The sequence below is a fragment of the Athene noctua genome, chromosome 4, assembly GCF_965140245.1.
Source record: "Athene noctua chromosome 4, bAthNoc1.hap1.1, whole genome shotgun sequence".
NCBI lineage: Eukaryota > Metazoa > Chordata > Aves > Strigiformes > Strigidae > Athene > Athene noctua.
Window position 1 is genome coordinate 71,920,949 of NC_134040.1, and position 27,302 is coordinate 71,948,250.

General features: G+C 34.9%; 1 long non-coding RNA gene across 3 annotated transcripts in view; it reads left to right on the top strand.

The window, feature by feature from the left end:
- Nucleotides 1–6,114: 6,114 nt before the first annotated feature.
- The window catches only part of LOC141959786 (uncharacterized), a 175,112-nt gene continuing 153,924 nt past the window's right edge, over nucleotides 6,115–27,302 (top strand). For 2 of the 3 annotated variants that reach the window (XR_012633492.1, XR_012633495.1), the window contains exon 1: nucleotides 6,115–6,167. This is a non-coding gene — a long non-coding RNA (uncharacterized LOC141959786). Of the gene's footprint in view, nucleotides 6,168–13,416; nucleotides 13,505–13,582; nucleotides 13,645–27,302 lie in introns of those variants that run through there. The other variant, XR_012633493.1, reaches the window with a different exon arrangement.

Here is a 27,302-nt window from a genome sequence, read left to right on the forward strand (position 1 = left end):
GGAAGTTGAAATTTTTATTTCATTAAAATGCCTTTCAAAGTATCCAGGAATGCTTTGAAATTTGTAAGACACTTGACTTCAGAAGTTAAATATTCAGTGGAGATGATCATGGCATGTACTACCTACTTGAAGAACTCTCTGAAGGTATCTGGCTCTTGATAGCACATCACCTAGTTGAACGCTTCAGTTAAAGAAATTCAGACTCAAAATAAGGTGCAGGTTATAAATGGTAATACTATTTTATTTATCAATTTAGGAAAGTACTGTTACCAATACTATCTTCGATCAGTTAGAGTAGAAGAGTACAACATATGAGTGCTATAGCTCAAAACAGTATTGAACAGTGTAGAGCCTATTTGATTACTGTTTTGTATGGCATGTGAAATGCAGGAGTTTTGATGAGATGGTTTTCATGCTCCTCTCTAGCTTTAAAATTTCTGACTTTAGAAAAGGTGGCCAGACTGGCAGCCCTGGAGCATGAACATTTCCCTTTATCTCCACAGCAGGTACCACATGATAAGCACCAGTGCACACATCCTCATGAATAAGCCTGAATCCTTCCTGTAGGGCCTCATTATGTGGAAAAGAGGCTGATTTCTTGAGAGATGGCCATCCTGCAGGGGGACAAAAGGGTGGAGGGATACCTAACAAAATCTGGAATACTGTCTCTCTGTGAAAGGAAATAATTTTACTAGGATTTAGACAGAGGACCAATTCATATAACGACTAATAGTCAACAGATGGTAATTACTACTGGCTACTAAATGCTAGGTCAGATTTGAACCCAATGACCCAGAACTAAAACGCTCCATATGCCATCACTATGCTGTCTGGTACACTCACTAGTTGTGACCCTCCCACTGAAATAAGGCCTTTCCCCCCAAGCAGGAAGCTTTAATATTCTCAGTTAGATGAAACAACTGCCTTGACATTTCTGATCTGTCGTTGATTTTAGCTCTTGCTACGTGCTGTTTATCACACTTTAGTTTTAACCTTGGGGTGACAAGGGAAAACAAGACACTTTGTGAAAGAGAGGAAGTCATGGAAATAGTAAAGATTCTCTTAGAAGAGAAGCTATCCCTAAGTACCAGTCAGCTCATGAACTAGAAGTTAGGCTAGGCTTTTTTTCACAGTACCCTTCAAGGTCTTTTCCAAGGCCTTAGGTGTTAACCAATTGCTAGGTGCTATCAATCTTCTTGGGTGATGCATTTAATTACAGATCTTTTGGGTAGTTTAGTCTGAAACTGTCTAGATTTCATCACTTTGGTAGAATCTGGTAAAAATCTATCTGGAAGGTGTTCATTAACTGCATATTGACCAACAAATACAGCTCACTGTGTCTTGAAAAATATGATTGCTTACTATAAGGACATGCAGGACATACAGCAAATTTATATACCTTGTCATTTATATGTTCTTTATCACTATGGCATCTTGTGTTTTATAGGCATACGTAAAAAGACACAGCGTTCTCAGGTATTAATTTTATGCAGATTAAGAGTTTGGAGAAGCTACTGTGTAGTAAGGAATAAAATGTTGCTCACTGAAGTCATAATTAATGGAGAGGGAAGTTTTCTCTCCATAAGAGATGAACCATGCCTCTTCTGCTCTTTGGTTTCCTGACTAATGAAACACAGTCTCTGCTGCCTAATGTCACACTGCAAGGTCATTAGAAGCCCTGACCTAGGCTGAACAGTCACTATTGATGACACTACAGTATCAAAGCCATAGATTTATTAATGCTTTTTTAAAAAAAAATCTCAGGAAAGTGCTCTGAACTGTTATATTTATGATATACCATATATATGATTAAGAATTTCCCTGGTAAGAAACCACGTATCTTTTACTATGACTGCAGATATAGAATTTACTTTGAATCGGATTTAATGAATGCTGACTTTCTGACAAATATGTATTGAATCTTTTATATAATTGTGTTTCCTCTAGCTGTTATTGTTAAGGAAATACCTGAAAATGTGTTTAGGTGTCTTCAGGACATCGCTTCATTCTATGACTGCTGCAGGGTAAGCACTTTAATTTTCATTACTATGCCCTCTTTCTTTACTTTATAACATAAACCTCAAAAACTTGAAAAAAACTTGTTAGCAAGTATATTACAACAGTGATGCTGCTTTTTTTTTTTACTTCACTATACATAAAGTGCTACGGCCATGTGTTAATACTTCCCTGTATCTGTATGGCAGCTGAATAGATAATGTGGAGCTTTTTTTTTTTTTTCCTGATGAAGCTCATAAAATATCAGCTAAAAGGCAAATATATTTGTTTGGGAGTGAAACAACATAATGCTGCATCAGCAGGTCTTATTTCAAAAATTAAAAAAAGGAAACAATCCAAACAAAACTCTCTTAATACCCAATCAGTTTTAGATAATGCTAGCACATGAGAAAGAATAAGCAAACTGCAAAATCTGCAGCTTTATGTATAAGGAAGTCAGAAATAGGATAATAAGCCACAGAAATATATATATATTAAAAAAAAAAAAAAAAAAAAAAAAAAGTAAAGAATACCAGGAAAACCCCAGAAAAATATTTTCACAAGTAGTTAACTCTGGACTGCAAGAAGATGCGTAAGGGCTTAAAGTTTCCAGCAAAATACCATAAAGATACATTGGCTGATACATAAAGCAGAAAACTCAAAGATATTTGTGACTGTCTTCCTCAGCTGTCAGACTAAAAGGATGAAATTCAGTCTTCTCTTGAGTTCACCACAAGGCCTCTACTACTTGAACTTCTCGTTAGTTGCTTTTTCCACACAAGACAACGTTATTTACCCATCCTGAATACCAACCAAATTAGAATAGCTGGTTAAAGGATGTATAATTAAATATTTATTGGATTAACAGTTTATGTTTTTTTTCAAGCAGTCTGTATGGCTTTTTAGTTGATACCTATTACTGTGGAGATCTGTGCTGTCACATTGCTATGACATTTTGTCCACTTGCTCGGTGGTAAAATACCTAGGATAAAACCCTCACCCTACTGACTTCAGTTCAATACTTTTTTTTTGAGGATAGGACTAAGGTTTGTTTCTCTTTTCATTTGGCAATTCCCTTTGTTTTATAATATTCAGTATTTAGGAATCTACAGCAGTCTGTACTTAGCATGAAAGGTCTTACTGGAGTTTCTTTTGTTGAACAAAAGAAACTCCTGAAAAAGACTGATTTGTATGTCTGATTATAATTCTTCACTGGGGTTTATCACAAGTAGTCTGAATACACCCTCCTAATAACAGCTCAGACAATATAATAATTATGTATGATACTCTGTTTTTGTGTAAGGTTGGAGACTGTTGAAATGAAGCACACTTTTTTTATCAGAGCTATTTGCACCTTCCTTATGTTAGAACAGTTAAGTATGATTCCCATCAATCATTAATCAGCTTCAGTTTTCAGTGCAGTAAATGCTCCTCCTGTTATCTGTGGCATCACTTAGTATCTTCTTATAAGATGTCTTGGGGTTAATGTCTCCAGCAAGGCAATTGTCAGCAACCACCACAAGCCAAAAAGACTTAAGAGCAGTAAAATAAAGGGTTTGATTCTTCAAAGGAAGTTTAAACATGCAGTCAGTCAGGAAAGAATAATTAGAAAAAGTAAAAAAAACCCCAACCACCACCCCCCTACATATGTCACTTTGAATGACATACAAAAGATTTTACAATGCACAGGAGACTTTTCTGCCTCTTCTGCCTTTTTCCTTCCTTTCTTTCTTTTATTTTTTTACAAACTAACATTTTAACTAACATTAAATCAATTAATAAGAATGTCAAAGTAATTGTTCTCTATCCGTGAGTACCCAAACACCAATTCAGGCACAAAAGACCTGGCTGTCAGTCAGCACAACTAAAACACTAATGGATATCATGTCTAATCTTCATGTGCTACAGCTGGGTCAAGTGCATGGGCACAAATTGATGGTTAGGCTAGTGCTAGATTTCGAGTCTTCAACTGATGTCTTAATTCCTCATGCAGACTGTGTCTGAAAGATAATTACTCTTTTGCATGTCAGCTCATTCCAAAGCTGCCCTGAATTCTGGGACTGGAGAAAACAGACAGAGAAAAGGGAGGGGGATTTGGGGCCACGGCTGCTCTGAAAATGCAAAAGTGCTGAGTTGAAATTGGACATCCACAACAGAAAAAATATGAACAGAGAATAATTAAAGATGGCATTTTGGGGTTACAACTGTGGAGTGTCTGTTCTAACCAAAATAAAATTAAATTAAAGCTGAAAGAAACAGCTGCACATTAAGCCCCATTTAATATTGATGCTAACTGAAGTATGGATTTGAGTGAGCTTCTTCCTCAAGGTCTTTGCCTTGTATCACTGGTTTATTGTATAATAAAATGGATTTCTACTTAGAAAACTATAGCAATCACTCATGTATTCTTCATGGTATTTTGAGAAGGAAAAAAATATTTTTCCCCTTATAAGCCTCTTTCAGTGATGCCAAAATAGTCAGAGACACTGCTAAAAATGAAAGTATAGTCCCCAAGAGGGAAAAATCCCTAGTGTTTAAGTGAGAGAATGAATCTCTATAGTTTGCTTACACCTGATACTTTAAAAGTAAAGAATCATGTTAAAAATGCTTTTAACCTAAAGCTTTTTTCTCAGATGTATTGTTTTACTCCACATAAATTAGCTTGTTTATAGAGACATTGTTCTCTTTCACTTATTTAGTTGCTAGTACACTTAGCTGGGGAAGAATCCTGTCCTGACAGCCTTTCTTATTGGAAGTCTGATACTCAGGTTATTAACAAGTATCTTTTCCAGTAGTTACTTGGGTACTGAATAGTGTGATTTAGACCAGGTATCATTGCTTCCCAGAGATCTGCACATCCTCCCTAAGACAAATTAAGCCGAAAACACCTTGTGCAATAGGCAAGCTTCCTCATTACTGCAGCAATAGGAGAGGAAATACTGTTCCCACTTCATTCACTTCCAGGCTTCTTGGAACATTGCCTTGCCTGGTGCTATGGTCTGATCACTGCCTAATCATCCTGAACACTTTTTGTTCCTTTGTCTTTCAAGTTTCATAAGGGAAAGTCTGAGAGCAGCCTGCATACAAAACTGCTAACATTTGATAATTTAAGTCAAAAATACCACGTTCTTAATTTTTATTTAATTTCACTGAGACTAAATTCTTACTGGACTGCCAGAGTGAATAAGGAGTATAAGATTTGATAGAGTTTTCTTTCAAGGATGTGGGTACCTTTAAATTAGCCTAGAATATTAAACAATGGAAAGGATAATGTAATCTGTATTTTACTAATGTATTAATTGCAATAAAAAGGGAGGCTATGTAAGGTTACACAGATGTACTAGAAAATCCAGGAACAGGGTTAAGAAATAAGATTCGTGAGTCCCTTCTAGAAGGCTGTTGTTTTTCTTTTTTTTTTTTTTAATAATTCCTATGTTTAGTGAAAATATTTTATAGCAATTTTTCCAACTGAAATATAGGCAACTTTTCAGTTGAAACTGTTAGTCTGTGTAACAGTTTGACTTCTCATTGAAAAGACATATTCATGTGAGGCTGCAAAGAAAATTTTATATTTTCTATGTAAGGTTTAATTTAGACATATTGATATTGTTGTTTTAGTTGGTATTTTCTATGGTTTTCCATTCTCCCCATGTTAGTCATCTGATAGGACAGTACTGCTGCAGCACAGTTTTACGTCTGTCTTAGATTACTCTTTTACTAGATTAATTGCCTTTTTAATGATGATGAAGAAACACTTAATTGTATCTACCGTAGCAGCTGTGCTTAGATTAGGGTTGTGTTTTTAAAGCTAGTTTCCTGATCAGCCCCACAACCCATGTTTTGGTGTTACACCAGGGAGAGTTGGTGAACTGCACAGATTTGATGCCTTTCAGAGGAAAACACACTTGAAGTGCTTGTAGGGCAAACCCAGCACACTCTGAAAGCTAACAAGCATTCAATATTTAACACTAGTCAGAGCCCAAATGTGTATAGCTGAAATGATCATTAGCACCATCTCTCTTTCTCTTCAGATCCAATCCTGATGAACTACAACTCCTATTAATGTGATGTGGTTATTGCTGGCATGTCAGCAGCTTCTGCAATCTAGATGGAATTGCCAAGAAAGATGCCCTAGATCAGTGAAGTGCTGGTGATCCATTAGACATCAGAAGGTGGGTGAAAAAATTATTACAACATATATCTATTCCCATGATAGCAGAAGGAACAAAAAGAAATAATTATTTCAAATTTAACCTAAACATTCTTTGACTGAAATAGTGGAAATCATTATGACAACGCTTTAGGTTTGCATTAATGACAGGGTGTAGGCTATGGATTTTTTCAGGAAAGTCAGATAGAATTTGGACTAAAAAATGATTAAGAAATACTGTCACTGAAAGTTCTTCTGGACCACTGTCCCATCTTTGCCTGTTCAACATGACTGTAAAATCGCTATGGTGATTAAGGATGACATTGGCTCAATTTACAGGGAGAGTGAGACAGTATCTGGATGGTAACAAACTCAGTGAGGGTTAACTGCCTGAGGGTCTACCCAAAGTACATTTCAATAAAGTTGGTACACTGCAAAAAATAATTCAGAAAAGATCACAGCATTTTTGTTACTTCCCATGATTAAGAAAATGAACATGCTATTGTGGTAGATGTTCAGAGCATACATATCACCACATGCCTGGCTACAGCTAGACTAACATGTGACTATACTTTGTCATTCACAGCTGGTGAAAACAACGCAAGTTTCTTATGCAAATTGTCTCTGCAGCAAATATTTATGTTCTGGTAACTTTACCAGACAAATATACCTACTTACAGGGATAACAGTCTTTCTGTAAGGTCCACAGATAAAATTTTCTACAGAATCTTTCTGCCTCCTTCTTTCTCCTTGTACAATGCTGGCACACTAACAATTAATGATGCTTTGTTTTAACTAAGTTAATGTAATTAATGGATGTTAAAGTATTCAGTGTTACTGTGTCATCAAATACGTTCTTTTAACAATTTGTTCAACGATATTCTGGCTTTGGGGGAAACTGCCTTCTGATTTGTGTTTTGTTTTCCAATGTGTTATGTTTTAGATATATTTAAAGACCTACTGAAGCTAAGAAAGAGATGAGGTAATTCAAGGTATTATTTTTTCTGCTTTTGCCTTTTACTTTCTTTGAATTTCATTATTCCATTTTCTAGCACTTGTTCTGGATTTTTAAACATTCTTATCAAAATTTTATAAAATAAATAAATAACCTAGTGAAACAATGAGAATTCTCACTTATATATAGGACTAAGATAGGGTAGTCTTCTGATATTAGAGGTTGGTAGGCTACCACCTATATGACAACACCATTTATGCTGTGCAAATCCATTTATTTTAAGTAATGTATGGGATCCTGCTTTTGTTTGCCCATCTGTTAAATTGACTGTGTCCGCATATTGATATGTAGAAGAGTGTTTATGAACATTTCCTTAACTATTTGAAGTAAAATAGTCTGGGTTAGTATTAATGATTTACTTAAATTTCAAAATGAAACCTGGCTGCTTTTGACTGAGTAAATCCAGAAGTACACAAATGTAGGGATGCAGGCTAGTAGACAACAGCTAGAGAGAAATTGCAATAATTTATACACTGGATATTATGGGTTTTTTTAATAAAAAGTGAACATTTCAATCTTAGAATTAAATATTTAGCATAGGCTTTGTCTGGTTTGTGCCATTCCACTATTTTATTATTTGTAATGTAAGTGTTTACTTAGAAGTCTGAGAATGATTAGACTTCGGGGATCTTTACTTTATTCTTTTTAGCTGGTGTCAATAACAATGTCCCAGTCCTCATATTTAATTTTCTGTCATCTTCTTTTAAAATCCTACTTTTTAAATGTCTCTGCTTTGTTGTTTTTAAAGCCAGTTATAATCCTTCAGAGATCTGATGTTTTACCAAACTCTCCACCCATATACATCTTAGATTGTATGGTTTAGGTACAACTTCCACTCGATGCATAGGAGAAACGCGTTATTGAATGGAATGGCAGTATATAGCTGTACTGTAATGAGTAAAACAAGACTTTGCTATATAGGACATTTAGAACCCCTGGAAATCCATTAAAAGTAATTTCTCCCTCCTCTGCCTCAAATTACCATTTTACAGGTAAATGCATTTGACAGAGACAATGAGGTCAAATAAGTGCTAGAAGCTAAAAATCCCTCAGTTATGATTCTGCCACTACTTGCAGTTCGCTACATGAAATTCAGAGTTATTTGTTTGTACTTGAAATTACTCATCCTTAGCACAGAGATAAGAAAACATACAACATTGAGCTAATGGAAATATTTTTATATTTATTAATTGCACAGTTCTTTCATGAGGAAAAAATGCTTTTGTATAAAATTCCAAGACGCTATCCCCATCTAATGTTATTCAGAGACACTTACAGGCATACTTTCAAGGTAAATCAACTAAAGCATGAGTGAGATGTTCCTATCCCAAATAAATTTAAGGTTTTAAACTATTTTTATATATAGACAAACCATGCAAACATTAATGTCCCATATTCTCTTATTTGAAAATGAATTGCAATCAGATACTTAAATTAAGAAATATCTATACTGTTGAAAAAAAAAGGACCTTGAACAGCAATATTGTCAAACTATACTAAGGGTGTTCAATGAACTTTCTGGAATTATACATGTGAAACTAAGCAGAATTCAGTCCTTTTTCAAAAATGTTACTAAACATCAACTGAAAAAGAGTCCTCCAGACATTTCTGTGTGTGACATACTTGTATACGTTATGCTATGACTCCTAAGTATTTTAAGCAAAAACCTGTTAATCAGCCTTTGCATATCTCTTTCAAAGTCCTTTCCTGATAAAGAGGTGTCAGCAGGCTTAGTAGAACATTATCCTCATTAAATAATACAAAACAAAGGCCATAGTTACATGTGATTCAGATTTCCTTCCTCTCCCTGACTTTTAGAATAGTAATAAATTTGGGTGAGGAAACCAGTGGCTTATACCACTCAAGTTCAGGTGCAGAATGAAGTGGTTTTAGTTCTGCCTGATAGCATTCAGGAAAACAGAAGCCATGAGCGGCTTTTCAAATCAGGGTCTTCTGCAGTTTAGTAGCAGCAGTTTCTTCAGAAGCTGATGACATTCTGGGTAGTTACTTCAACCTGAATGTCAAAAATAGTGGTGATGTTAGAGCACTGAATCCAAAATTCATCTGTCCACATTCAACTGCCAGGGTGGAATGCTGACACACGTTCCGTAGGTGCCCCTGCACCATTATGCAGAAATTACTAGATGACTATGACTTTGGGATATTCAGAAAGTAGAAACTAAGATCTAAACATTGATGGAGGAATAGTTAAGAACCTACCTGTGTGCTGCGTGCTAATGAACACTAGATCTGGAGATATTAGAAAGTTAAGGATTATTTCTTATGCAAATGGAGATAATTACTCTGTCTTCTACAGGCCCATGTCTTGTGTCAGCTTTCCTCTTCTGTTTCATTCTGCTTTTGTTCATCTACATTTTGGTAATCCCTAAAGCAGGTTTTTCACAGTAATCGGTGTTGATAAAAATGATTGTTGTATCTAGGGTACTATATATGTATGGCTTAATTTTCAGTGGTGCTGTGAAGTTTCAGCTCTGTCCACTAAAAATTAGTTTAAATACGATTTTGAAAGAGAAAATTTGTAATTTAAGAGAGTGGCTTTAAGCCAAAATTTTTTGGGCACCTACTCCTTGAAGCATCTTCCAGAATCTAGTGTTCGGTATGAAGATGTTGCAATTCCACATGTTGATGACTGGGCTTCTTGGGACATGATTCCCAAACTACCATCCTGTTGAACACTGAGCCATCAGTAAGTGTGAGGACAGGGAATACTGAAGAGCAGGAATAGCTTTAGCTCAGCATACAGCTGTCATTCATGACTTCATTGATGACATGCTTTTACATTTATACATTACAAAAATTGGTTTTATCTGCCATGCCTACAAGTAACATGTATGAAAACATCTGACATTCCATCTAGTGGGGAGCATGATAAAGAAGTCAGTGATAAACAAGATTAACCAGTCACTATATTGAATATTGCGATTAACTGAGCAGTGCAACTCACACATGGCACATATTTCATATATCCTAATAATTTATTTAGAAACCCAAACTTTATTAATTCAGAACTTATGTTTCAGAAAGCTCCGCTAGAAAGTGCTCTGTACTTTTAGGAATGTTGATCTCTCGTCATAAGCTTAAACTTCATTTCCTTCTGTTTCTGGTTATTGTCCGGGGAGAACTGTACTATGCCAGAAGGAGATAACTTTGAATTATTGTCAATACACTCCTGTGAAATTGATTGTAATGTCTTGGGCTGTATAATATTAACTATGTGTGGTTACATTTTGCTACATCTATCCACTGACTTATGTTAATCTAATTCATTTCTTTGCACAGCAGTATATTTTGAGATGATCCCTTATGGTTACAATATATAAAGTATGCCCTGCCACTGTTGGTCTCCCTAAAGCCTTTTCTGTGATAAATTGGACCTTATATTATATCTCAGTATAGCTAATCTCAGTTTCACAATCAGCAGTGTTTCAATTTATCATTTGTCTATTTTTTACCATAATGATTTAGGTCCTAGATCATTCTCATTCTTTGCTAAAACTTGTAAAGAGTATACAGAGCATTAATTCAGCTGAAATATCTCCTATAAGCTGAGACATGATAATTTGAAGATGGGAAGTTTCCAGAGCATGTTGCATGTTGTCTGCTCCCTTCACCTCATACTCCTTTTAGAAAACAGCCATTTACTTGGAGTTTTAAATATATGTAAAAAGACTTTCAATGGTTTTTTGCTAGCTACAAGATCAAATTTAATTAGAATCTGGTATTGTTCTAGGAAAATGATCTGAAACAACTTGGGAATAGGGAGTAATACATTCTTTTTTCCTGATGATTTGAACCCTGAGCTTTGAAATGCAGATCTGATTTTATAATTTAGGTGGTAGAGACAAATTTGGGTGGTTTAGAGTTGTTCATTGCATTCAGGAACACTTTCGTGATGAGCCAGCATAATGATTGAATTTGGATGTAGTAGCACACCATGGATGAAACTAGGCTCTGGGGCAAGGCATGAAATGTTGTACCCTGTTCAACAGTTCTTGATGCTGATTTTCTGCCACCCTCATAGTTTGGCAGCTGGCTCTGGCCAGCAAGCCCTCAGAAAGGAGCTGTACCACATATGAGGGTATTTCTGTAGGTTTGTGTAAAGGGGAGGGAAAGGTATAAGGTGAATTTGAGAGTGCTTTTCCCTCTAAAAGAATTTCCTTAAAAATTAGGAGGTGGAAAAAGGAAATAATTAACTGGCATGAAGTATTATGACTAGAAGGACTGTTATCTGTTCATCTCTGGAAAGAATTTTGCAGTTGCAGCAGCACTTTGCCACGAAGCAAAGAACAAGAGCAGTGCAAGAGCACAAATAGTAGGAAAAAACATAAAATCCTTCTCACAAACTACCTTCATGTTCCTTTGTAACACATTGTATATATTCAGACCATTTTTATGTTAGTGTTTTTTTGAGTCATCATTTTCATCTGTCTGAACCTAGAATCAACCCCTTGTTTATTGGTGCTGTCATTTCTTATGGTTTCTCTTACAGCCAACAACCAGAATTCCCTATCATCATTAAATTAAATAGGAGCATTCTCTTCCTCAGAGTCTGTATTATTTCCTTTTGATGTCAAGACAAAGATTATCACTGACCCATGATATCTCTACAAAGACTCTGGCAGAGACTATAAATGTCAGTAGACTACAGTGGGTGAGAAAAGAAAGAATGTACAACACAGAGACTTTGTTGCTTTAGTTAATCTAAGGAAGAACAGACAGTAATATATTGTAGCTTCTTTCCTTGATATCATTACTGTGTGGAAAACATAGGACTCATTCTCTCCTACCTACATAAAAATACAGCTAGGTTCCATCTAAGCAACAAAGTTGAATTGTTCAATTTTATTATTTGCAAATGGAGGTGTCTTCTGTGTCTTGTAAAGAGTACTGTCCTTTAGGGTATGTAAGCAGAAACTGGTAGCTCTGACAGTTTTGTTCATTAGCATTTGCCTCTGGGTAGTGATCAAAATGAACTAATGTTACTGTTGTTAGTGAACTAACATGCCAATATAGATATTTTCTGCACCAATTTTTTGATTTTTAACACTTCAGACATTCTGGAACAGTTTTTCAAATGTCCTGAAAACTGGATTTTCTGTTGCAGTAAAGTGAACTCAGTAGTGCAGATGCTGAGGGGGAAAAGACATATACTTCATGCTTACTCTGAAGCTGATGGTAACATGCTCTAAAGCTGATGATAACAGATAATATTTCCAAAGGACTGTCAGCCTTGAATAGGCAGAACAAGGTATGCCCCAATCTTCTTTCCTTCTGGCTAACATTTCTTCAGTTAAGAACTTCCCTGTGCTAGAAACTGCTTTCTGGGAAATCTGGATGTAGAAGGTGTCTTAGTCTGCATCAGGAAAGGAATAAAACAAAAGATCCTCCATTATATTTTCTCCTCCCCTCTCTCAAAAAGCTCAAAGAAAAGAAAGAGAGCAAAAGAAAGAAAATCACCACTCATGTCCTATGTTTTCCTTGGACTACCTCTTTCCACACCCTCCCATTAAGATGTATAGTAGTTAAAAAACATAAGGAAAAAACATAATGAAAATTAGGTGAGGAGTCCCTATCCTGAAATTCATCACTATAGGTCTCAGACTAATTTCTCATTTCCAGTCATAGCGAATGTTGCCTGCTTGGTTGATGTGGTGGTAGAGTTACTCTCTTCTGTTTAGCTGTAGAGACCTTGCTGCAGAAAGTAGGCCACCCAAACTACACTTTAGGATGATGAAATCCTCTGCCTCTTTGTGCCAGTTCTGCATATGGAAAAATAACTACAGTGCCTGTTTCAGAAAAAACTTTCCCTTCCTAAGAAAAGACAGATGTAGTTGTCAACATTTTGACAGAAAATGTGAAATAGTTATCAAATGGCAATTCAACATTGGTGCTAATTAAAGGATACTGAGAATATAATTGCAAATATTTGTGTTAATGGGTTGTCTTATATTATTACAGCAAATCTTTACAGTAAGTAACCTAAAAAAATTCTTTTCAAGGAAATGTTACTTTTTGAAATGCAGGCATAATATTGCTTGTGTACTTACTATCATCCAGGAAGGCAATGATGTAGGCTAAAGCAGCATGACATATCATCAGAGCACAAGCTTTTCTCTGATAATCTTACTGGACCACTGCATCGGTAACTGATCTTCCAGTCCAGCTCTTCTGTGAAACTGATTAGCAGGGGGCAGTTCTCAGTTTTACACTGAAGATGAATTTCATTTATTGGGCACTTTTCTGTGAGGAAAGAAACAAATGTCTTCTAACCCAGGAAGGTGAAATGAAGCAAAGCATTCTGCGGTTCTCTTCTATTATAATATGTGAGCCATCATCATTTTGCCCAGCTATATTTTCTTTTTAAGCAATCTGTATTCTTAATTTTTTTCTGACACTTTCAGATAGTTTTGAAAACTGCTTTCATGCCTAGGATATGAAGAATCATAAGAAAAGCTTTACAAAGGTATTTATCTCTGTTCTCTTTTTTTATCTTTACTTCAGGTAGTCATTTAGCTACACTTAAACTTTATTGATGTGCTTATCCATACTTTTAAAGCTAAGATATGAAGAGTATGTTAAAAGAATATTTGTTTCCCTGTGTAAAACTTTAACAGTTAGTGTTAGAATGTGCTACACTTTGCTATTTTTTAAGTGAATGAAGAGAACCTTGCAAATGAAAAGCTGCATTTTTTTTTCTACAGATATAAATAAAATTTTTGCTGCAATCTTATGGAATTGTATTCAGGAGTTAGAAATGTAGATGGAAATATCTGTTTGAAAAACTGGACAAATAGTCGTGAGTTTTAAGCATGAGTAATATTAATACTTGAAGCAGATTTTTTGTTCATAGAAAACAGAACAACTACTTATTGGCTATCTAGTCACATTATGTTAGTTACAGACAGCAGGTGTGCAGTTGACTTCTCTACTACATTCCTATTGACATGCAGGACGATGGTTATGTGAGTTTTAATGGACAGAGGATTTTTTTTTTTTTACACGGCCATGACTTCTTGGGAGACATCTAGAGTCACAAAATATAAGCGTAAGCTTGTCAATAGAAAATAATTGAGTTCCCAATTAATATTTTTATAATGCCTATAATTTAGCAACTTTGATCATCTGTCCAGCTCTAATTTTCTCTTTTCAATATCAGTTCCTCCTGCTTATCCTTGGCCGGTGAGCTCCTTTAAACTCCTTTAAGCCTGATACTTTTTCATCTCTGTTATGGACTTGTAACCATGGCTTACAGCTGAATGTACATCCTGACCACATTTACTATTCAGTAAACAAAGTTTTGTGGGCAGGGCATTTTTAAATTGATTAGCTGGGGTGAAAGTATTCGTTGATTACACAACTGTGTTCACAAAATGAAAACATAGTTATTATTGTGAGTCCCAATTAATTAATATAAATTATTTGTTTGCTGAAATAAAGGAAGTAGGATTTTCAGAAGGTTTAATCTCTCTATTTCAATGAAAAGCTTGGTAAATCACATCACCAGAGAACAGCAGTTCCAACTCCATGAGTGTTCTGGAAATAATCTGTAACCATGATGGACTATTTCAGTCTAGACATAGGGAAATTCTTAGTGAGAAATTGTTACCATAATTATTCTGGATATTAGGTATCAATCTTCTATTATTAAGACAGAAATAATATGTCTGTCTTAACGTTTCATGTCTGTATCTCTTTTCAGATATAAATACATACAAGAGTTTTATGAAACTAATGTATCTGTGACATGAAACTCTGAAAACCGTTTCAAAGATCTGTTATAGAGTACATTATTTTGCCATTTTTGTTGAGCATTTAACCACATCTCATCTTTATGGAGCAAAGACTTTTGTTTTCAGTCTGTAACAGTAAACCAACCAGTAAATAAAATACAGACAAGGAAGAAATGTTTTGATGAAGAAAGGGTTGTTGAAAGTTTAATTTGTTTTCAAATAAAATTTCTGTTCTGTGAAAAAGAAAAGGAATTTTTCTGCACTTCTTTTAGCAGCTGTGCTCCAATTAGGTTCCGGTTTTCCTGATTTTGTCTAAGAGGAAAATCTGAGATGATCAAAGATGCACAATTACTTATTTACTTGAACTGCTACATTCCACACACTCAATATCGATACTATTTAAAAATCTTCTGTTCTCAGCTTCCTCTACCTTTCAGATGGACTTTTGGGTCCTAAGGCTGTCTCTACTGGTATTAGTAAATATATAGAGCCAGACATCAGATGTTTAGAAGCTGCATTCTAAAAATTAGTCCAGGTACATTTAGGGGTAATGACAATCCAGTTTACAGTCATAAAATAAGTTGGCATAATAAAATAAATAAATGAAGGTCCATCACATCTTACTATAATGTTAAACATATTAATCATGATAATTTATGTTACAGCTTAACTAATATTTGGCATAAATTGTCATCTAAAGCCATTACCAAATAGCATTGTAACCACCATTAACTAGCTGTATGATTCAACCTTTCCTCGGTGGTCAGATATAAATCTGCAATGTTACATTCACATCAATATTTGTTTCTACCTACATTCCTATTATTTGAAATATTGCCTTGCATATTTTTTTATTACTCATCTTGCACATGAGTAGGTTAAAAAACCACCACCCATTCAGTTTCTTAATTCTGACTGAAATATCATGAAGGCATTGAAATCTGACATTTTAGTAGTTAACTACATGAAAAATGAAAATGCAGTTCCTAATGTAGAAAATAAATTATTACCCTTTATTTCAGTATTTACACCAGACCATTGCATCTTACTGTAAAAAAGACAAACTTTAAAACCTAGTGGATCATAGATTTATAGTTAAAATACAGTAGGGGAAAAAAATTAACATATTTAAATGCCATTTTTCAGATTAATAGCTCAGCAATGTACACTATGTGGACAGTAATTGTGCTGAATGCAGCAAGTTCCGAGTTCTGTGTAGTGCTAAAACAAATTATTCAAGTAATAATAGAGGTGAAAACTTTTTCAGAAGTAAATTACACAATCAGCTAAACCCAGATATATTAGTCTTAAATATCAGTACATCTTAATTTCAAATTAGACTTAAATTCTGTATTATATTATGCAGAAAATAAGGCTAGAGTTGTACTTAGTATTTCATTCTAAAGTATCTGGCTTTGTAGTGAAGCTGGACATGCATTTTTCAACAGAGTATTTTCTTTCGTTCTTTTTTTTTTTTTTTTTTTAAATTATTCAGTGAAATATTTATTTTACTGAAGCATGACGTTTCTCTTTAACTCTTGAAAATTATTTTAGAACACAAGTTGGCAAAATATATTTCTCTCTAGCTTTTTAGTAGTTGTCAAGACCTGTGTGATCAAATGGAAATACTTGAAATTCAAGACATACAATGGAGTAAAGACAAGGCTAATATTTAATGTAATCTGACTTTTTTTTGAAGAGTATGTCTGACTTATCAAGCTGCTGAAGCACAGAAAGTAGCAGTAATATTTTCGTCATGAACAGCCAGTCTTTCATTTCCAATTTTACTCTATGAAGCAGGTTTCCATTATTGACATTAAAGATACTAAATCATCATATCAAGGAGCAGTTTAATTATACACTCAGAAAGGACTTGAGAAACTGTAAATCACATGCTCTCTCTCAAGTTAAATTCTATAGTTATTTATTTTTCAGAAAGCCATCTTTTTTTGGATGGATAGTTCTCTAAATAGATAAAATTAACAAAAGACCCCACTAATAAAACAGTTGAACTTTAATAGCAACCCTATTTAATATTTACTGTTGTGTCTCTTAACAGTGGTACTCTGATACTCTGATGCTTAGATACACCAGTGAATAGGCTTCTCAAAAATACATGTGACAGAGGCCAAATCCTGATTTTAGTGATATTGACATAAGCCATCATAATCTTATGTCCAGAGAAATATGCACGTGTCAGAATTCTCCAGAACGTTTTTGTAAAAGTCACTGGACATGACAATAAAGTGTATCATTGTCTACTTTATATTTGACTTGATACCCATTTCCTGAAGATTCTTTCTTCTGCTTTAGGAAATTATCTTCAATGCACAGTATTTGATTACCTCATCTGGTTCTAGATAGATAAAATAAAAATAACTCAGTAGATCTGCTCTCATTATCACTTGATAGCAGACAGATATTTAATGAACAGCACTAACCCTCATTCTTTGCTCATTTTTGACAAGCTCTGATGCTTGCATTTAACACCATTTTATTTCAGGGAAGGCCTGTAGCTGTCATCAGGCAAAGTAGGCTTCTTATGTGAATCTTTCTGGGCTTCAGGTAGCCATAAAAACTGCAGGAAGGTTATTTGTTAAACTATTTCTGATCAGTCTTGAAAGAGTTGCCATAAAAAGGAATATATGGGAGGAGGTCACTGTCGTTGCATATACTGTGTATAACATTAACAGTCTCTGATCAGCATATGAAACCATATAGATATCCATGTGTATGTATTTCATCACATAGAAGAAAGCAGATATTTCTAAAATTAGTCATCCTTCTGTAATCATTCTTTCCTGAACATATTTAATGACAATGGCCTACTAGATAAGAAAGTTCAGTGACATACAGCCGGACCAGGATCTCTGCAAAATACCACCTAAGCACTTTGAGATACATTCACCACACTGGACAAGCAGATTAAGGATATATGTCCTTAAACATTAATATTTATTATATGTATGCAAGTACTGTTGTACTTTTTGTGTGATGTATGGAATTACAGTTTTCAGCTAACTTAATCTTGTAGATAAGAGAAACCACAAATTGACAGTAAACAGAATGTCACTGTGGTAACATTATTTGTGTCATTGGAAGCCTAGAAGGAAGATTCAGGAGAATAAATAACATTGTGTATCAGTTCTAGCCATTTCTAATTTTTTTATTTTCCCTTAAATCTGCACTGTAATTTACATTCACTTTCTATTCAGTAAACAAAGTTTCCTTTTCCTTTTGAATGGATATCACTAAACAGCAATAAAAAAAAAATAATTAAATCTGCTGTGCTCTGTTGTCCAAGGTTCTCGGATGTAGAATAAAACCAATTGTTGTTACTCTGATAGTTGTGCTGAAAACATTTACAGTGTTTACTTTAGCTAAGGAAAGTTGAAATGACTTACGGAAATTAGTTAAAAGGGAGTATATTTACTACATCTCCTCCATAACATCTGTATTTGCTATCTCGCCTTCTAGACCTCATTTAACATGTATGAAATTTAATCAAAGTTCTCTGGATTAAAAATTAGGCATGGATGAGTCTGTTCCAAATATAAGATTCTAAAAGTTTTTCTCAACTGTGAATTAAGCATTTACATTTTTTCCTTTTGTCAGTTTTTCTCTGGGATTTTTTTTCTTTTTCATTCCTCATTACATTATCTTAATCACCTTTAAATTATCTTGCCCTCATCACAAGGCTCTAAAGTCACTGAGTATAATGTGAGAGTCCATAAATGCTGGTCATTCCTGTTTTTGTCATGTCACTACTGTGTTGTTTCGAAACTGTCATGGTAAAGCTTCTAACAGGGATGTAGTTCAGATGTTAGAAAGACATTAATTTCAGCTCAACTCATCAAGATGAACTGTAATTAAGACCAGCATTGAAGGTAAATTTAGAAAGGGGACTTGGCTTTTAACTGGATCTCTGCAGGTTTGCTTCCACCCTTCAGTTATTTCTGACAGTTTTATAATCTCCATGAAGCTGCTTTCTGAGTTTAATATTCAGATCCTGTTTCAGTGTTTAAGTTTCTGTCAGTAGATTCCTACCTGCCTTCTAGCAGCTGTGCACTACATATGCCTGGAACCATTTAGCTTTAGATACTGTTGGGAATGTAGGACTAAATAAAATAAGAGATTTAGGAGCCTTGGGTTTTGGAGCCCCAGACAGGAATCCAGAAGCTTGGTGCTATGTTTGCCCAGATGCTCAGACTGACATTTTTTCCTTCTTCCCTGAATTGCCCCAAATTGATTTCTGCTCAGGACTGGCAAGCTATTGGCAGTGCAGTGTGTTTCTAAACATACACCATCAGCATGCTACTCTGTGTGATCCCTATTGCAGATTCTCTTTGCAGTTTTCAGCACTAAAATAAATAGGTGTGTTACAATGCTCATTTCTCTTCCTCCTTCCTTTTCCCCTTTTCACTCCTGGAGGACCACAATACCCAGGCAAATTAGTTTCACTGTCTATCATGAAATCTATTTGCAAAAGAGCAGTAAATTCCTTCTTATCTCAATATATAGATATATATGGATATGGAGCCATGAAGATACTGACTAGAAAACTTTGATCACGCCACTGTTTTAGAAAACAGACAGGACCATATTGCAGTAGCTTTTCACTCCAGAATAAGTTTTATCACAAGGCAATTAAACAGGTAAGGGAAGCAGCTTTATGGTGAACCAGGGACACAAGGAACATTTTGCAGAAATATATCGTAAGAGTAGAAAGTTGATTTACTCTAACTTTTAAAGTTTCTTCATTTCCAGTTTTCCTTTGCTGTTTTCCATCTGAAGTACATTAGTTACTATGGAAACAGCAATGTCATTGGCACAGGTCTAAGCATACTGATGTCCACTAGTAAACCAATTTCTTTAATGATTTAGAATATACAATATGGTTTGGGAAACAGAGAATTTTCAGTGGTAGAATACAATGAAAAGATGACAAGGGTCATAATATTCACCTTGCAAAGAAAAACATCATGATCATTCCATGTTATAGTTTTGCCTGAAATTAATCATCAGCTGGAAATAAACACTTGCGTATTCTCTTATTTCCACAGAAATAGTGGCAATAACTAATTTAGCCTGAATTCTGATTTTCATAGTTCCCATACTTATAACTTAGAATAGCAACTTCTAATATAGATGTTTGCTCTGGGAGGAAGGAATTTTGTATTTGTGATCCTGTGTCAAGATCTTTGCTCTTGACAATCGCTCACATATTTTTCCCAAGAGCTTGTTTCAGGGTTTCAAAAGTACTTTAACAGCCAGCTCTATGTTGGCCTGTGGCTTTGAGTTTGAGGTGGTCTTGATATGTTCTTAATGCAGTGTGGAACTCTAAATGGTGAAAAAGGAAAAAAATATTTCCCAAATCACCTATACAAGGGCACTACAAAGAGGGTTTGTAATAAAACTGCATCACTTGTCAATATAAGATTTTTCTTTTCATTCATAAACGAATTCTGTCTGTTGATACATACATACAAATGCCACCGAAATATAAAGAATCACTGACCCAAATGTCATCATAGGTCTCAAAACAACCCTACAAGATAATGCTGTGGGCCAGAATTTTTGAGATAGTTCAACTACATTTAATGTGTATGTAAGCAGGGTGTCTCAGTTATATCTTATTCATGGTATTGCATATAACTTCATTTAAAAACATTGAACATTGTTTAGGTTTATTTCTGCATGTGGGTATTGTCCACATTGTTTGTTTCTACTATCTTTTAATAACAAAAACTTTAAGTTCTGATGAATCCTGAGTTGTAATGGGTCATGTACAAAAAAGCTAGTTATAATTTAATTTCCAGTTTACTAAATGGCTAAGAATTTCCATAGAGAATAATAAATTTTTACTACAACAAAATATGTACAGTTTTAAAATTTGTGGGCTAGTCATTCAATATATAGAGGTGAAGTAGAGCATAGTACAGAGTTCCACTGAAAGTTAACTTTTGGAGGAATTAATTGTAGATTCATTAGACATAAAATATGAGACTTAGTAACGGGATGAGTTTTCTATTCCTGAAGGAACATCCAGATGTAAAATCACTATGTCTTGTTAAAGAAAAACTGCAGGACTTGTCATTTATATGATGAACTTTGGCTTCATAACTTTACAGGATTTGACCACTTAACACTGTGAACTTTAGTCTTTCCTTCATTTGTATAAAATGCATTTGAAATAATAATTTATTTGCATTTCATTTGAAAGGTTACCATTTGATGTCTTGGTAAGTTACACAGTCCTATTTTCCAAACTCTTGATCTCTTTCAAGTACATTAGCTTCAGATATTCATCTGTCTGTAGATTGTATTCAGATTATTTACATTTCCATTTTATACAAGGTGGACTAAAGGTATATGCAGTGCAACTCCCTTAAACTTTGGAATACAGATTTTAGTAGGTTTTATACCATTCAATATGAATTAGAGAGAATGCTAAAATTTAAAAAAAAAAAAAGTTTTTAAAGAATTATTAAGATTGATAACACAATGGAACATTAAACCCAATATAAACCCATAGACTGGATTTGAGACTACATATTTACTTCAACAAATATTCTGCATACTTTAATCTGAAGTCACCTCCAAGCTATTGATCTCAATCTGTCCTCCTTCATTTGGAGTCCTGTAAATCCTTTTCCTCTACATAAAATTTAAAAAAAAGTTGTTCTTCACTGTACTGGCTACATCTCTGTCAGTTTTTCTTGCCTTCATCTTAGCTACTACTGTTTCCTCTCTCACCTCCCAACATCTCATCTTTTCCATTTGCCTTAATCGATATTTCCAATATCTTATCATGCCTTATTCTATTCTATGTTGTTACAAACCAGCGAGGCCCAAGGCTGTTAATCCTTTCTCTGTGGAAGAATACATTTATGCAAAAAGGCTAATTCAACTCTCAGCTTCTGAATAGATTGCCTACATTTTCTGTAGGATACCTTAGGCTCATTGAAGGAGGCCTCTGCCTGACTGTTGCGTTATTTACAGAATAATTGTGCATTGGGGTTGCATTAACAATTTTATCCTGGAAAATCTTTACATTAGGGTAGTTTTCATTTACGTCTTAAGTGGCACCGAACATGTGGTCATTTCAGTAAATAATAAGGATACATAGGTGTTAAGTGTTGGAAGCAGGAGAAAAGAAAACCAGTGATAAATCTGTAAGACACACATTTCTTTGACACAGGGGGACATATTTCCTTGACAGAGTAGAACAAGCACAGGATGGGATGGAGGTTCAGTGATTTGTATTTGTCGTGGCGCCAAGGAGGAATGTTAAGTGAGGTGTAGGCCATGCGGTCCCATTCTTTCACTTATCTCAAGGACAGATTTATGTCCTGCTCTACCCCTTTCTCTCAAGGGATAATTTTTGCAGTAGCCTGCTGGACTTGTTTCTCATTCTTCCTTTTTTTCCCCAAAAAAGCAAGTGTTACCCTTGCACCACAGAATGTACAGTGTCATTACTCAGAAGATAATTGCTTGACTATGGTCCCACCCACTCACACATACATACAAAGATAAATGCTACTCCAGGTTTATACCTAACTTGGCGGGACGATAATCTGACACCAAATCAGAGAGACAGATACAGGGTTTGTGCTCCTTGACACCCCCCCCCCCCAAGAAGAGATGCCTTTTGGTAAGATTTGAGCCCTCAGCTATGCCGAGTGATTACACAGAAACTAAGTGTGTGTGACTGCAACCATTTTTCTTTTGTATTGTGCTATGTAGCCAACCTGCATTTTGTGCATTTGTCGTAGGCAATCTCAAAGAATCTGTAGATGTTGCATAAAATAAACCATACTTTTCATGAATCTGACTGCTTCTCTTGAACCTACAGCATATGGGCTGTTTGTTCATCCAGGCCAGACATATAGTTACGGCAAACTGTGAATCTGACAGCTTCTTTTGAATGCAACTGGACCTACAGCATATGGGCTGTTTGTGCATCTGGGTGAGACCTATAGTTATGGCCATGACTGGCATACCTATTAAGAGATAAGTCCAGTCACCCCTAGCTCCTCTACTCTCTAAGGACCGGCTAGAACACAAGGGGATTCATCTCTTACCAAATTAATTTATCACCTTAAATGCAAAAATAGGAAAACAGCAAACTTGTAACCCAAACTGAATACAACTTCATACAAAGAGCAGCTGTTGCAATGTTATTAGAAGGAGAACATAACAAACAGCTGAGTGGTCAAAGATCAACTAGAAATATCACTTCAAACCTTAGCACTGGAAGTCCAGGTAAGCAAATTTCAAGAAGGAGAAAACAGTCCTTCCCAGCTTCCCTTGTGAGATTATTTTTTTTCCTAGGCAGAGTAAAATGCTTTTTTTCTCTTGTCTAAACAAGGATATTGTGTGACAGAACCTTGGGTAAGACTGAATGGAAGGAAAGAAAAATCCAGTTTCTGTAACATGTTGAACCAGTCAGTAGGCATTTGAGATAATTCGTTTTATATGGATACTTACTTGGAATATTACATTTTTTTCTTTTCTACCCAGTTTTTCAAATTCATTAGATGTGTATCATTTTGTTAATGAATGCTGTAATGATACAGAAAACTACTAGTCTCTTTTTTTTCACAGTGGCTAATTTCATTGTTGAAAAATTCTGTTTATTACATTTTAGCTTTTAAAAAATGACTTCTGGCAGACATTAAAATCTTGCTATATTTTATTGGAGCTTTTATTTTATTTAATTTTTATGTCCATTTCAAAAAATAACCCAGAAACAATCATGTAAAGTTTTTTTGTAGAAAGATAGTTCTTACAAGTGGAAATTTTGGGCTTTAACTTGGAATTCTTGAGAAACAAACGGTTAAAGCCAGTTCTAAAAATTTCCCTTAAATAAGCAGGATTCCTAACTGTAAGATCAGCAGTAACCAGTTTATATTTTTGCCATTTGCTAGACACAGAAAAAACAATGTTTTCTGGAGCACTGGAAGAGTAACATCAATACATTTTTAGTGAAATTTGTTCTTTCACAGCATGCACATTCATCTTTCTCACTTAATGAGAGGTAGTAACTTACTATGACCTTTTGCACTGCTTACGTATTGCCCTGAGTGAGAGACGCACATCTCCATTCTGTTGTTGGTTCTATTACTACTTTTTCCCCAGTGAAGCAGCTTTTAATGTAAGAAACCACTACATCTAGGATGATTTCTTTCAGACAACCTGGATCTCAAAGCTCTGGCTGTAAATTTGCTCTGCTTTTATGCAGTGATATTAAAAAAGCAACACAATTACTTGATTATTTGTAAGGACAGGAGAATACTCTGATGCACGCTAGCATGACATCATCAGCTGATGTTGAAAGTAGTTCTTTCAGTGATATCATTCTGTATATTTCCTGGCAAGCTCTTCAGCTCCATATTTTAACAGACCATGAAGAACATGGATTAGTTTATGAATAAAGGGAGTCAGAGTGTTGTTGAAAGGTCTGGACTTTATTATTACGGAATAGCAATTTATAGAGCAAAAGTTCTTCTTGTTCTATTATTTTCAGTATTTTGTATTTATATTTTATTGTGCTAGATATACTGCTACTATATTTATCAAGTCCTCAGATTTCATCTCCCGAGAGAGATCTGCTAAGGGTTACAAAGCAATTAAAGATCTGAAAGTTGATCACAACAGCTGGTAAAAACAACTTCTGCTGTTTGCTGTGCTATACTATTATCAGTCAGAATTTGTCATTGTTAGACTAGGAAACTGTTAGGTAAGAAAGTCTTTGACTAATTTCTTGATACTGAAGTCTTCACATGTGCTACAGAATATTGCACTATTTGTAGAACACGTTCTTGGAACCATTAGCAGTAAGAAACGCTACCGGGTGCCTTATGTGGCAGCTCTGTCACAGATAATGTGACTTGTAATTCACTTTTATTTTGTGGCTCAGCAGTGGATTACTACAATCTTCTCTGTTCTTCTGTGGAGCTTGAATTGCATTTTAAATTTCAAGCGAAGGGCAAATAGATGTATGGCTTTGTAAAACCTATGTCCTCAACTCTTAATTTGTAAACATTTCAGATTCTGTGTAAAAGTACTGCAAGTAACTATTAACTATGGCATATTAACTCATAGCTGTCAGTGGTTTTCTGTGTAAGTTCCTTAGCTTTGTTGAAGCAAGAGAAGGCAAATTCTTCTTAGCTGTAAAAACTGTACTCTACCAGTGATTCCGTGTAGGATGCTTTTATGTGTAATGTATTGACAGAGAACAATATGCTGTAAAACACAGATATGCTCATTAGTGATAATGTTTATAAAACAATGTTCCAGATAACAAAGTTGCTCAACACATCTAAGACAAAGTCACTGTCTATTAGCAACTCCCCAACATTTAGCTTTCATGTCCTTTCTTTCCTCGATCATGATTTTCTGCAGAGTATGAAATCCATTTTCAAGGTAAGCTGTTGACTCCATATTTAATCACCTCAGTCTGTGGCCTGATATTTCGAGGCAATAGGCACCAGCAACTTTTATAGAAATAAAGTGTTGATGCAGGTATTGAACCTGAAGCTGCTTCTTTGTTTCTTAGGTTATTCCTAGAGTGTTTCCAACTTCATCTGAAGCAAGAATCTTTCTGTTTCAAATAAGTTAGCACACTACTCTTACGGTCTTGATGTCTATCCATATTTTATACGACTAGATAAAGATATATCAAAACAGCCAAGGTCTATAAGCCCAGAACAGGAACTGGAGGTCATTATAGTAGGATGGATGAGCGCTAGCTCTCTCCCCAAATCTTTCCCCCAAATGTGCTGCGGATGATCTGTTATTTCCAGATATTTATATCTATAGTATATTGCTGAGCTCTGGCACTAGCATGAGGTCAGTTTCTCACAATAGTCATGGTCATGCTCTATTTTGACTGCCTACTAATGCATTCCTGATAAATCCAGATGTGAAAGGGAAAGGCGAGCAAAAATGTGAACAAAATGTGAATAAAGATAGATAATTTTCTTACTATGAAAATTTTCATTTTACTTTGATTCAAAACCCTGCTCTAAAGAATGGTAGGGTTATTAAGTTCCCCTCTAGAAAGTTAAAAAAGAGAATACCATATATAATAAAAATTTTAAACATGGTCAGAGTACCAGTAAGCCCTGTACTAATAGCCATAAGCTTATACTGTAGTGCTGGAATGAGCAAGATTGGAAAGATCACTAACAGACTGCTAAAATAAATTTTCATTCAAAAGATAAAAGTTAATTTTAGCAATGTATTAAAGATCTCTTGAATAAAGATTTTTTTTTTCCCTGTGTTTATATGTAATCTGGCTTTAAATTGAAAAGAAACAGGGATTGTTACAAAAATCAATTTAGAGGCTCAGACTTGTATATTCCATTTAATAATCAGTTCTAAACTTTCAAAGATATTTGTACCTCAGAGATAGTTATCTCTTCCCATTTCACCCTTTGCTCCTATCAAAAGTAATAAAAATGTAAATAAGTGTATAGTGCTATCAACTTTTTCAGTTAGGTGCTTTGTAAGTCAAGGTAATCAACACTAGATTGAATAACTAGTTGAAATCTTTGAATCTTTCTATCTCCACCATAAGAAAAACCCCCAAAATATCAAGGTAATTCCAGTTTATTTTTATAGTGCTCATGACATTTTCCTCTGTAATATTAAATGAAAATGTAAAACAAAATGCATTCCTCCACTCAACATTTATTTTCTATATAAAGCTTCAGCAATAATGTGTTTTCCTCTTTCATTCTACTTGAGTTGATTGAAAAGTTTTACATATTTACCAAGCTCACACTTTGCCTGAGTTCATGAATTATGCAATTAACCATGAATGCAATTTCCTGCATTTTACAGTAATAGCTTTAATTGTGTAATGCAATGCTATATAGAGAGAGCTCATTCATAAACCAGAGACCAGGTTAGAACAATTTCTTACATGGGTGAGTATTCTTGGGCAAACAGCTCAGACGAATATGGTAATTTGTCTAATAAGCTATTTCTCGGCAGGGGCAATATTCCTTAGCTACAATATTTTCAGAAGAACTTCCACCAGGTTACGTATGAGCAGGACACCAATGGTATTTTTGTATGTATACTGAAAAGATTCTAGTAACTTCACTTTTCCTTCCTTACAGTAGGTTTATAAATACAGATGGACATGGAGAATATGTGGTAGAATATGTCATCAGTAGGGATTTAGCCCTTGTAATTCTACTGTGGATCATTTGAAGCCATTATCCTCAATGACTTCCAGATTATTATACTGGCACCACTTTATGCTATGCATTTTAAACTGTGAATTTAACGAGAAGGAAGTCAAAGAACTGTTTATTTTGTTAGTGAACAATCCTAATGCAGTAATACAATTAGAAATTATTAGTATTTTGCTTCACAT